The 13,165-nt window shown below is 44.1% G+C and overlaps 1 pseudogene; it reads right to left on the bottom strand.

Annotated features, from left to right (window-relative positions):
* The window catches only part of LOC139376890 (dihydropyrimidine dehydrogenase [NADP(+)]-like), a 192,698-nt pseudogene that overhangs the window by 102,897 nt on the left and 76,636 nt on the right, over positions 1–13,165 (bottom strand).

Below are 13,165 nucleotides of genomic sequence, written 5' to 3'. Positions count from 1 at the left end.
TGAAAGATGCAAGTGACTGACCAATTCCAATGAAGACAGCCTGGAATTCCTTGTCTTTCAGAGAGTTCATTACCTAGTCCCTTCTCTCTGACAACCTGAAAGTGGGCAAGTTAGGGATATTTATGGTTGAGTTAAATGTGCGTCTGATGTAAGTGAATAATCAGTGACATTCATCACATAAAATACACACAGTGAGGTTCAGAGACAGAGACAATAGGACCATGGTCGGGTAACATTCCTCTGGGGTTCGATAACTACATGGAAAAGACAAATGACACGGCTATGACAGCGGCCCATTTGTTTGTGTTTGTCACTGGTGTAATAGAGTGAAGTTGGGACAACGTCTTCCTTCTCATTTCCCTCACACTCTTTCTCTTAATTAAATTAATTGAGAGGCCATCTTAACGGAATTCATTTCTGGAGATTAATAAAGCCTTGAAGAAAAGGTCAGACGGCAAGAAGCAATAGCTACCTCCCCTCCCTTCATCCCCTCACTCCTGTCTAGCCAACCTCAAGGAATGTTGTCTCTCTCTCTCTTTTATCTCTTTCTTCTCCCCATGCTTCCCTTTCTTCTCTTTCTCCATCTTTCTTTCTCACCCCTCTCCCTCTCCACCTCCATCTATTTCTCTCTCTTACTTTTTATCTCTCTCTCTCCTCCCTTCTTTTCTCTCTCTCTCCATCAAATAAATAAATAATTAGGAATAAATCAAATTAATCACGGTTAGGTGAGCTGGATGACTAGTATTGATTGGCCTTTTTCCTGGCTATGGCATTCAGACAATGACCAGATGGATGCCCCACGCCGGAGGAAGTGTCTTTGTCACTTAGCTTTCCCCACTGTAGCTTCTAATTGTTTTCTCTGCCCTGTACCTGTTTGTTTAGGGCTTTAGGTTGCTTTTGTCGTTATTAATGTCACTGACATTTTCCTGGTGATGGGTGCATAGCTCTTGACAGTGAGAGTGTTGTGTGTGAGCATAGTGTGTCTATGGTTTGGTGAGTGTGTGTGTGTGTGTGTAAGTGGTGAGTGGTGAACCTAAAGAGGACCAGGCTCTGAGGGGTGGCCAGTCCACTTCTGGCTGTGCCGGGTGGAGAATATAAGAGTACATGGACATTAAGGCCAGATCGTTCTTCAAGATGTTCAAACATTGATAGATGACCAGCAGGGTCAAATAATAATAACTGTGGTTATAGAGGGTGCCACAGGTCAGCACCTCAGGAGTAAATGTCAGTTGGCTTTTCATAGCCAAGCACTCAGAGGTCGAGACAGCAGGTGCGGGAGAGAGGGAGCGAGAGAGAGAGAGGGTCGAGAACAACAGGTCTGGGACAAGGTAGCGTGTCCAGTGAACAGGTCAGAGTTCCATAGCCACAGACAAAACAGCAAAAACTTGACCAGCAGCACGACCAGGTGGACTGGGGATGGGGGCAACCAGGAGTCCTCAGGCCAGGTAGATCTGAGGCATGGTCCTAGGGCTCAGGTCCTCTGGGAGTGGAGAGAGAGAGAGAGAGAGAGAGAGAGATACGACCAGGTGGACTGGGGATGGGGGCAACCAGGAGTCCTCAGGCCAGGTAGATCTGAGGCATGGTCCTAGGGCTCAGGTCCTCTGGGAGTGGAGAGAGAGAGAGAGAGAGAGAGATACGACCAGGTGGACTGGGGATGGGGGCAACCAGGAGTCCTCAGGCCAGGTAGATCTGAGGCATGGTCCTAGGGCTCAGGTCCTCTGGGAGTGGAGAGAGAGAGAGAGAGAGAGAGAGAGAGAGAGAGAGAGAGATATGGGAGAATTAGATAGAGCATACTTACACACAGGACACCAGATAACACAGGAGAATTTTACGTGATCCTAGCCCCCCGGCACAGACTATTGCAGCATAGATACTGGAGGCTGAGTTGGGGGGGGAACTATGTCCCTGTCCGACGATACCCCGAGACAGGGCCAACCAGGCAGGATATAACCTCACCCACTTTGCTAAAGCATAGCCCCCACACCACTAGAGGGATATCAACAGACCACCAATTTACTACTCTGAGTCAAGGCTGAGTATAGCCCATGAAAGATCTTCTCCACCGCACGAGCGTGACAGGAAGATCACATCAGTGACTCAACCCACTCAAGTGGAGTATAGCAACATAATCCTGGAACGAAGTGACGCACCCCTCCTAGCGACGGCATGGAAGAACACTACTAAGCCAGTGACTCAGCCCCCGTAGTACGGTCAGAGGCACAGAATCCCAGTGGAGAGAGGGGAGCTGGCCATACAAAGACAACAAGGGCGGTTCACCACTACCTGGACCAGACTACACTCAATCATAGAAACTACTGAAGAGATTAATCTTCAGTAAAGATTTATAGATTGAGACCGAATCTGCGTCTCTCAAATGGATAGGCAGACCATTCCACAAAAACTGAGCTCTATAGGAGAAAGCCCTGCCTACAGCTGTTTGTTTAAAAATTCTCAGGACAATAAGGAGGCCTGGGTCTTGTGACCGTAGTGTACGTGAAGGTATCTACAGCAGGACCAAATGGGAGAGAAAGGTAGGAGCAAGTCCATGTAGTGCTTTGTAGGTTAGCAGTAAAACCATGAGCATTAACAGGAAGCCAGTGTAGAGAGGCTAGCACTGGAGTAAAATGATCGAATTTTGGGGTTCTAGTCAAGATTCTAGCAGCCGTATTTAGCACTAACTGAAGTTAATTTAATGCTTTATCTGGGTAGCCGGAGAGTAGGGCATTGCAGTAGTCTAATCTAGAAGTGACAAAAGCATGGATTAGTTTTTCTGCATTTGTGGACAAAAATGTTATGAAGATGGAACAAAGCTGCCCTTGAAATATTACATCACCAGAGGTAGAATATATAGTAAAAGTAATAGTGGTCCTAAAACAGAACCTTGAAGAACACCGAAACTTACGATTGTTTCAGTAGCTGAGTTGAAGTCAAGTAGGTCAAGTCCGGACTGGAAGATTTAGAGGCCATGACTATTTTTGTGAATGTGTCGAGAGATACAGGATTAAAAAACTTGATTGTCTCAATTGATCCTAGGTCCTGGCAGTTCTGGCCAGACTCAGGACAATTGAGTCTTGGAGAAATACAGAGATTCAAATAAGAGTCCGTCATTTGTATTCTAATGATCATGATGTTTTCTTCAAATAAGTAAATTAATTAATCACGCTGAAGTGAAGGCCATGCTCACTTGGGAAATGCTGCCTTTTAGTTAGCTTTGCGAGAGTATCAAAAAAATATTTTTTATTGTTTTTATTCTCCTCAATTAGGTTGGAAAAGTAGGGTAATCAAGCAGCTGTGAGGGCTCTTTGATATTACACGGTACGGTCTTTCCAAGCTAGTCAGAAGACTTCCAGTTTGGTGTAGTGCCATTTCTGTTCTAATTTTCTGGAAGCTTGCTTCCAAGCTTACAGATTATTTGTTGTGATTGCAAATGTAACAAGATGGTAACAAGATGGCGGTCAGATAGTCCAGGAATATGAGGAAAAACATTTAGATCCAGAATTATTTATTCCACGGGACAAAACTAGACCCAGGGTATGTGTAGGTCTGAAAACACGTTGGACAAACTCCACTGAGCCGATGATGGCTCCGAAAGCTTTTCAACAAAAATGTGAATATTATCTGCCATGACTATGAGGTCGGATAGGAATTCAGGGAACTCAGTGAGGAACACTGTATACAGCCCAGGAGGCCTGAAACAGAATTAGAAGGCTGCGTAGATTTCATGACATGAAGCTCAAAAGACGAAAAAAACAGTATTTTTTTGTGTAAATGAGCCCTGTCTATGTTGATAGATGAGATGACAGCACCCCTCCAGCTTGGATGGAGTCCGTCACTCATCAGCAGGCCAGGCTTGATCCTGTTTTTAGGGGAGTCCCAGAAAGAAGACCAGTTATACACACATTTGATCTTTTAGGAGGGGCAGAAAACTATTTTCAACCAGCGATTGAGATGTGCGAGTCTGCTGTAGAGCTCATCACTCAGAGATAATTACTTGATGCCAACACATCCTTCTAGCTAAGTTACACGCTGAAGTTATGTTGCTCTTGGTGACCTCTGACTGTTTCATCCTAACATTGTTGGTGCTGATGTGGATAACAATATCCCGTGACAATATGTCGTGACTTTACTTTAATTTATCTGATTACTGTTATTTATTTCACTTCTTATGGCTGGGGGGCAGTATTGAGTAGCTTGGATGAATAAGTTGCCCAAACTAAACGGCCTGCTCCTCAGTCTCAGTTGCTAGTATATGCATATTATTATTAGTATTGTCAAAATATTGTCTGTGAGTATAACAGAACTGACATTGCAGGCGAAACCCTGAGGAAAATCAAACCAGGAAGTGGCTTCTATTTTGAAAACTCCATGTTCCATAGCCTGCCTTTGCCCCATTTAAAGGGATATCAACCAGATTCATTTTCCTATCGCTTCCTCAAGGTATCAATAGTCTTTAGACATAGTTTCAGGCTTTTATTTAGAAAAATGAGCGAGAAAGATAACATCGCGTCATTGTATGGCCGGGTGCCAGCAGTGTTTTGTATGTGTAACAGAGTTTGGGCAGCCATTGCCTTTCCCTCTCCTACTGAAAAAGATAGTTGCGGTTGATATATTATTGATTATATATTTTAAAAACAACCTGAGGATTGATTATAAAAAACGTTTGACATGTTTCTGTGGACATTACGGATACTATTTGGAATTTGTCTGCGTTGTCGTGACCGCTCTTTCCTGTGGATTTCTGAACATAATGCGCCAAAAAAACAGAGGTATTTTTATATAAAAATAATCTTTATGGAACAAAAGGAACATTTATTGTGTAACTGGGAGTCTCGTGAGTGAAAACATCCGAAGATCATCAAAGGTAAACGATTAATTTAATTGCTTTTCTGATTTTCGTGACCAAGCTACTTGATGCTAGGTGTACAAACATAAAAATAGTGCCCCCTAGCTTTAAGAGGTTAATTAACGGGATGGCAGACATAAGAAGTTAATCCGTGTCTGTAGCCATGAAGTGCTTCGAACAGCTGGTCATGGCTCACACCATTATCCCAGAAACCCTAGACCCACTCAAATTTGTATACCGCCCAAAAGATCCACAGATGATGCAATCTTTATTGCACTCCACACTGTTCTTTCCCACCTGGACAAAAGGAACACCTATGTGAGAATGCTGTTCATTGACTACAACTCAGCGTTCAACACCATAGTGCCCTCAAAGCTCATCAATAAGCTAAGGACCCTGGGACTAAACACCTCCCTGGATCCTGGACTTCCTGACGGGCTGGCCCCAGGTGGTAAGGGAAGGCAACTACACATCTGCCATGCTGATCCTCAACACAGGGGCCCCTCAGGTGTGCGTGCTCAGTCCCCTCCTGTACTCGCTGTTCACTCATGACTGCACGGCCAGGCACGACTCCAACACCATCATTACATTTGTCGATGACACAATAGTGGTAGGCCTGATCACCGCCCACGACGAGACAGCCTATAGGGAGGAGGTCAGAGACCTGGCCATGTGGTGCCAGGACAACAACCTCTGTACTGGTACCCCCTAGTATATAGTCTCACTATTGTTATTTTACTGCTGCACTTTAATGACTTGTTAATTTTATTTCACAGCATACAATGACATTCAAGAGGATTCTGTGCTTCCAACTTTGTGGCAACAGTTTGGAGAAGGCCCTTTCCTGTTTCAGCATGACAATGCCCTCGTGCACAAAGCGAGGTCCATACAGAAATGGTTTGTCAAGATCAGTGTGGAAGAACTTGACTTGTCTGCACAGAACCCTGACCTCAATCCAATCGAACACCTTTGGGATGAATTGGAACGCTGACTGCGAGCCAGGCCTAAACGCCCAACATCAGTGCCTGACATCACTAATGCTTTTGTGGAATCATGTTCTTACATGTAGTGGAAAGCCTTCCCCAGAAGTGTGGAGGCGGTTATAGCAGCAAATGGTGGACCAACTCCATATTAATGCCCATGATTTTGGAATGAGATGTTCGACGAGCAGGTGTCCACATACTTTTAGTCATGTAATGTATCTACTTCAATTACGTCCTTACCCCTGCACATCGACTCGGTACTGGTACCCTGTGTATATAGCCAAATTATCGTTACTCACTGGAAATTAGTAATACTAATTGAGCCCATCTACCTCAAACCTCCAATATATGCCTGTTAATTGAACACAGTGACGTCATACCCCAGTCTGGCCAGGTAGGAGGCACAGTTGACGGTCACCGGGCCACAGCCAATCATAGCGATCTTGACATGAAAGCTGTCCGACATCTGATCTGGAGGCAGCAGGTCAGGATTACGAACCTCAGGAATTACCATCTTGCTGTAAACCTGGAATGAAAAACAACAGAATGTCTAAATGTTAAAGCAAAAATGGTGAAGGATAAAAATAAAAATAAATTGTACAGTATCCTTTTCAGGGCAGGGAGAAGTTAATATGGACTTGACATTTATGGTTGTCTCATTGGACAAAGGTCAAAGCCCTGTGTGGGCTGGGGTTTTAATGTGAGGGGCATTCCAAAAGAGGAATAGCACAATATTATGTGACATTTGACAAGAGAGGAATTGACCAGCTGAAATTTTAACAAAATTATTACAGTCAATCTTTAAACCCACGGGTACTTATTGAGATGGAGGACTGATGCTTTTGGTGGTGGGTCTGTGTTGAGCCATGCTACCACACCTGCAGTTATTGCAGTTATGATAGTTTACAGTATCATAATTGTATTTACAAGGGAACCTCTGACACAATATGGTAATTGTTTTTATGTGGATGCTATGATAATGGAACCTTAATTAATTATGCACAGCTACAGAATGTGAGCTCAATAGCCTGGATATCGGACAAGTAAGGTCGGCTAAATTAAATACACTACATGACCAAAAGTATGTGGACACCTGCTCGTCGAACTGCTAATTCCAAAATCATGGATATTAATATGGAGTTGGTCCGCCCTTTGCTGCTATAACAGCATCCACTCTTCTGTGAAGGCTTTCCACTAGATGTTGGAACATTGTTGAGGGGACTTGCTTCCATTCAGTCACGAGCATTAGTGAGGTCAGGCACTGATGTGGGGCGAAATAGTCCTGGCTTGCAGTTGGCGTTCTAATTCATCCCAAAAGGTGTTCGATGTGGTTGAGGTCAGGGCTCTGTTGTTGCTCCTAGACGTTTCCACTTCACAATAACAGCATTTACAATTGACCGGGGTAGCTCTAGCAGGGCAGAAATTTGACGAACTAACTTGTTGGAAAGGTGGTATCCTATGACAGTTCTACGTTGAAAGTCACTGAGCTCTTCAGTAAGGCCATTCTACCGCCAATGTTTGTTTACGGAGATTGTTTGTCTATGGCTTTGTGCTTGATTTTATACACCTGTCAGCAACGGATGTGGATGAAATGTCTGAATTCACTAATTTGAAGGGGTGTCCAAATACTTTTGTATATATAGTGTATTTTCAGAATGTTGGGTATTAAATTGACTCTTTCTCCTGTACCTACTGTATAGGGATCCCTGTGTACTGTAGGCATCCCACTCTCTCCCTCACTGTTTACACTGTTTACCTGGGCAGGCTGGGATGTCCTGTGACACCTAATGGGATTTGGTGCTCACAGAAGCCCCTTGTTTACAACTAACTTCAATCGAGGCAATGCCCTTTTCTCCTGTATTGGAGAACTAACCTGAGGAGCGAGTGTGTGTGTTTATGTGTGTGTGTTTATGTGTGTGTGCCTGTATTATGTGTGTCTATTTATGATTATGTGTGTTAGAGAGAGAGTGAGAGTGTGTTTGTGTGTAGGTCTGTGTGTACGTGCGTGCACGTGCTCGCGTGTGTGTGTGTTTATATGGGTGCATGTGCGTGTGTTTGTGGAGGCAGGATTGTGATGGCCCTCTCAGAAGGGGTTATCTAATCATGAGTTTGATAAACATCTGTGACCTTTAGCATTTAGGAAGAGAGGAGCTGTCACTCTGATGGAGACACACGCTTTACAACCCAGAGAAGGAAGGAGTGGGACTGGGGAGAGGAGGAAGGGGGACAGGGAAGAGAGGGAGGACAGGGAAGAGAGAAAGGAAGCAGATGGGGGAGAGAGTGACTGAGTGTTTTTTTCCCAACTAAAACAATACAGGACAGGGAGCATTAGTTGTTATATCAGGACCATCGGTACAATTTGACTTGATTCATTCCTTTATATTACCAGGTGAGTTGACTGAGAATACATTGTCATTTACAGCAACAACCTGGCAATGCTTCACAGATTGTACTGTAATAGTGTAGCTGAAAGTTCTTAGCCTGGGTACCAGTATGTTTGTGCCAACAGTCCACTCCTTTTCATGCCAAAAAGCTCTGGATTTCAGCCTACATAGTTCTGGGCTAGAACAAAAATGTGAAAATGTGTTCTCTTTCTATTTTTTTTTGCAGTTCAATACTGAGGTCAAAAGTATGCATCTCTCTTGCCAAAATGCAATACATTACCTCAACAGCAAACTGCTGCAGGCCCCCAATGTTGATGGGTCCTTCCTCGGAGGCAAAGAGGTTGCAGCCCCCCAAACAGAGCGCCTACGTGGGGCCCACCATCCCACACAGCCCATCAGCCTCACAAAGTTGTCCGATAGGATGGCCTTGGCCGCCCCATAGTAGTTTGACACATACAAACACAGACACGTATTGATATTGAAGCATCATAGTGAGCTGAAGAAAGGGTCAAGGTTCAATTGTTCAATTTATGTAGTATAATAAGTAGTTCAGAATGAATGTTCAAATCAGCATTGTCTTTGAGTTTGACGGTATACAATGGCTATATATATATATTTGTAGGTGTTTTGACACAGACTGTAAATCAGAGACAGTCACGTGGGAGAGAAACAGTGGGAACGGTTGGGAGTCGCATATGTGACTATGCTGGGGAATGTTACCACTACACAACGGCTCTGCACGCAGGTATACAATGTTAATGTATACCTATTACTGTATGTACATTATCACCAAGACCCAGTGAGAAATAGGTTTCTTGCCTTGTTTGAGATGCTGGGGATGAAGGCCTTGATGTCCAAGTTGGTGAGGCAGCTCTTCTAGCATGGTGCATCAGCACATTTCAGACACCTGTGGGGATGAATACATGATTACATTCACAATATACCAATCACCTGATATTGATTAATTTCTCTGTTATGATATGCCACAATTATAAGGAACAGGCATCCATTTTTACATCAAAAGTTAAGGCACATAGGATACCACCCACCTCCCTGTATCACTACAATGGAAAGGCCTAACTACATTGAGGCTGTAAAGAGTTACGAATCCATCCGGCAGTCCTGATTGGACGAAAGAGGCATGGCGTGTCACTGTCTATGCTAACTTAATGATTTGTCCCTTTGTCTCCGTGGAGACAGCGGGGTCGGAAAACAAACGGCTGACTGATGATCGGTACGTCCTCGCCACCATGTATCTCTGCACCAACCGAGAGAGAGGGAAGACTAATACTTGTTATAAATACTGATGACTCCATAATGGCGGCGGAGACGCCATATTGGTAGACAACAACATGCCGCCACTAAATTATACATGGGCTAATTTGGCAGGGCCTGATTAAATATTCATGAAGTAACAAAATGGATGCAGTGCTGCGAGACCTGTCTACAAATGTCAAGACCTCAGAGAGATTGAAAGAGAGAGAAAGAAAGCAGGGGGCGGGATTTAGCATCCTCTGTGAAGCTTGTTTTATGTTTTCCTTGTTGAACTAGTCAACGTAAACAGACTTAACAAATGGACAGATGTTGGTGAGGTAAATTAGGTGTTTTTTGTTGCTTTAATTAATTGACGTTTCTCTTTTTCCTCATATTTTATTTTTCCTCAAAATGAAGATGCATCACTTTCAAAGTTAACACGAGAAAACTGCCATATGAGAGATCCTCTCAATCCCTTTATTTCTCTTTACCTTTCCCTCTCTCAGCCTCTCTCTCTCCCTCTCTCTTTTACCCTCTCTCTCCCTCTCTCTTTCGCCCTCTCTCTCCCTCTCTCTTTCACCCTCTCTCTCCCTCTCTCTCCCTCTCTCTTTCACCCTCTCTCAGCCTCTCTCTTTAACCCTCTCTCATCCTCTCTCTTTCACCCTCTCTCAGCCTCTCTTTCACCCTCTCTCAGCCTCTCTCTTTCACCCTCTCTCAGCCTCTCTCTTTCACCCTCTCTCTCCCTCTCTCGTTCACCCTCTCTCTTTCACCCTCTCTCTCCCTCTCTCGTTCTATCACTTACGCTTTTCTGACCAGCAGCCTGTAAGCTCTCCAAGTGTCAAGTGAAAATAACGCACAGGCAATCCTATTTGATCATGATTGGTAAATGTCCCGCGGCAGTGTGTGCCAGGATCTAGAGTACCACTAACAAAGGGTCTCTTCCTGAACAGCTCTGAGCTCACCTATGTTTTTTCAGGCCTGGCGGCCATGATTAAAGGACCAAGCACAGACTTCCAAATGCATCCTTAATCACATTAAAAAGGAGATTGAAAATGTGTACCCACAAAATCTGTAGTTTGATGTCTTGTCTAGAATTAGACTTTTGTAGTGTACCTGTTATGAGTGCTCAATTAGCATGTAGACGTGGGACTGGAATTCACAATGATAACTTTGTGATCACAGCTTGGTTCAATGTCTGTACATTTACACAGACTTTTCAACTCCCTCAACGTAAACTCCTTATGTTGAACGTCAAATGAAATCATCCCAGCTCAGACAAACACGAAGTTGTTCCCTTTCTGAACTATAATTGGTTAGTCTCATTGGGATATGAACAACACACGACTATCACCAACACAAACAGCCCTGAGCAGAAACATAAACAAATGCTATCCCAAACTAGCCAGGGAGAAAACCAAGACTAAGACAGCGTCATAAAAACGACAGAAAAGTGTCCACCCTTAAGGCGGCACTAAATCTCAGCACACCACGTTAATATCACTCATCTCAGCACACCACGTTAATATCACTCATCTCAGCACACAACGTTAATATCACTCATCTCAGCACACCACGTTAATATCACTCATCTCAGCACACCACGTTAATATCACTCATCTCAGCACACCACGTTAATATCACTCATCTCAGCACACCACGTTAATATCACTCATCTCAGCACACCACGTTAATATCACTCATCTCAGCACACCACGTTAATATTACTCATCTCAGCACACCACGTTAATATCACTCATCTCAGCACACCACGTTAATATCACTCATTTCAGCACACCACGGTAATATCACTCGACTACAGCCTCCATCACAGAGTGGTAGCTATAGATAAGCCCCCCGAGCTACACACACACACACACACACACTACAGGTAAACCCCCTAGCTTCCCCCTGTGTCTGTCTCAGGACGTCTGATTGATGTCTTCTAACCGTCGCCTCCAGTCTTCTGCATTATTAACCAAACAACCAGGGAATCTCCTCAAACATCACAACTCCAGGGTACCAGACTTTATCTAACCAATCAGAGACACAACAGCCTCCAGTCAGAGTCATAAGCGTTGTCCTGGATCTGGGTGACACAGCATATTCACCTGATATCCTACAGCATATTCACTTGTGATATTGATCTAATCTTCTAGAAGTTATCAATAACTGAGGGACACTACCAGAGGACATTGGTCTAAAAATAATCCTAAATTACACACTGAACAAAAACATATCCGCAACATGCAACAATTTCAAAGATTACGATGAGTTATAGTTCATATAAGGAATTCAGTCAATTGAAATAAATGCATTAGGCCCTAATCTATGGATTTCACATGACTGGGAATACAGATATGCACCTGTTGGTCACAGATACCTAAAAAAAGAAAGAAAAGGTAGATGCGTAGATCAGAAAATCAGTCAGTATCTGGTGACTACCATTTGCCTCATGCAGGGGGGCACATCTCCTTCGCTTACAGTTGATCAGGCTGTTGATTGTGGCCTGTGGAACGTTGTCCCTCTCCTCTTCAATGGCTGTGTGAAGTTGCTGGATATTGGCGGGAACTGGAACAAGCTGTCGTACACCTAGATCCAGAGCATCCCAAATGTGCTCGATGGGTGACATGTCTGGTGACCATGCAGGCCTTGGAAGAACTGGGACATTTTCAGCTTCCAGGAATTGTGTACAGATCCTTGCGACATGGGGCCATGTGTTGTCATGCTGAAACATGAGGTGATGTCGGTGGATGAATGGCACGACAATGGGCCTCAGGATCTCATCATGGTATTTCTGTGCATTCAAATTGCCAATCAATAAAACGCAATTGTGTGCAATGTCCGTAGCTTATGACTGCCCATACCATAACCCCACCACCACTATGGGTCACTCTGTTCACAACGTTCACATAGACAAACCGCTCGCCCACACAGCGCCATACACAGTGTCTGCCATCTGCCAGGTACAGTTGAAACCGGGATTCATCCGTGAAGAGCACACTTCTCCAGCGTGCCAGTGGCAATCGAAGTTGAGCACTTGCCCACTGAAGTCGGTTATGATGCTGAACTGCAGTCAGGTAAAGACCCTGGTGAGGATGACTAGCACGCAGATGAGCTTACCAGAGACGGTTTCTGACAGTTTGTGCAGAAATTATTTGGCTGGTCTCATACAATCCCGCAGGTGAAGAAGCCGGATGTAGAGGTCCTGGGCTGGCATAGTTACACATGGTCTACGGTTCTGAGGCTGGTTGGATGTACTGCTAAATTCTCTAAAACGACATTGGCTAATGGTAGAGAAATGAACATTCAGTTCTCTGGCAACAGCTATGATGGACATCCTGCAGTCAGCATGACAATTGCATACTACCTCAAAACTTGAGACATCTGTAGCATTGTGTTGCGTGACAAAGCTGCACATTTTAGAATGGCCTTTTATTGTCCCCAGCACAAGGTGCACCTGTGTAATGATCATGCTTTTAAATCAGCTTCTTAATATGCCACACCTGTCACGTGGATGGATTATCTTGGCAAAGGAGAAATGCTCACTAACAGACACCTACTTGTAACTTTACAACTTCCAGCGCTATCACCACATATTACTCTCTACCTACCCTATGCATCTAAAAAAAAAAACGCTTCTCTTTCCTCTTTCCTGTGAACACAACAATCAAACAATTCTAGACGTGTCTTCTACTTGTTCT

Source organism: Oncorhynchus clarkii, chromosome 20 (assembly GCF_045791955.1).
Source record: "Oncorhynchus clarkii lewisi isolate Uvic-CL-2024 chromosome 20, UVic_Ocla_1.0, whole genome shotgun sequence".
Lineage (NCBI taxonomy): Eukaryota > Metazoa > Chordata > Actinopteri > Salmoniformes > Salmonidae > Oncorhynchus > Oncorhynchus clarkii.
The sequence above is the reverse complement of the archived record's forward strand: the minus strand, read 5'-3'. Positions and strand labels throughout refer to the sequence as shown.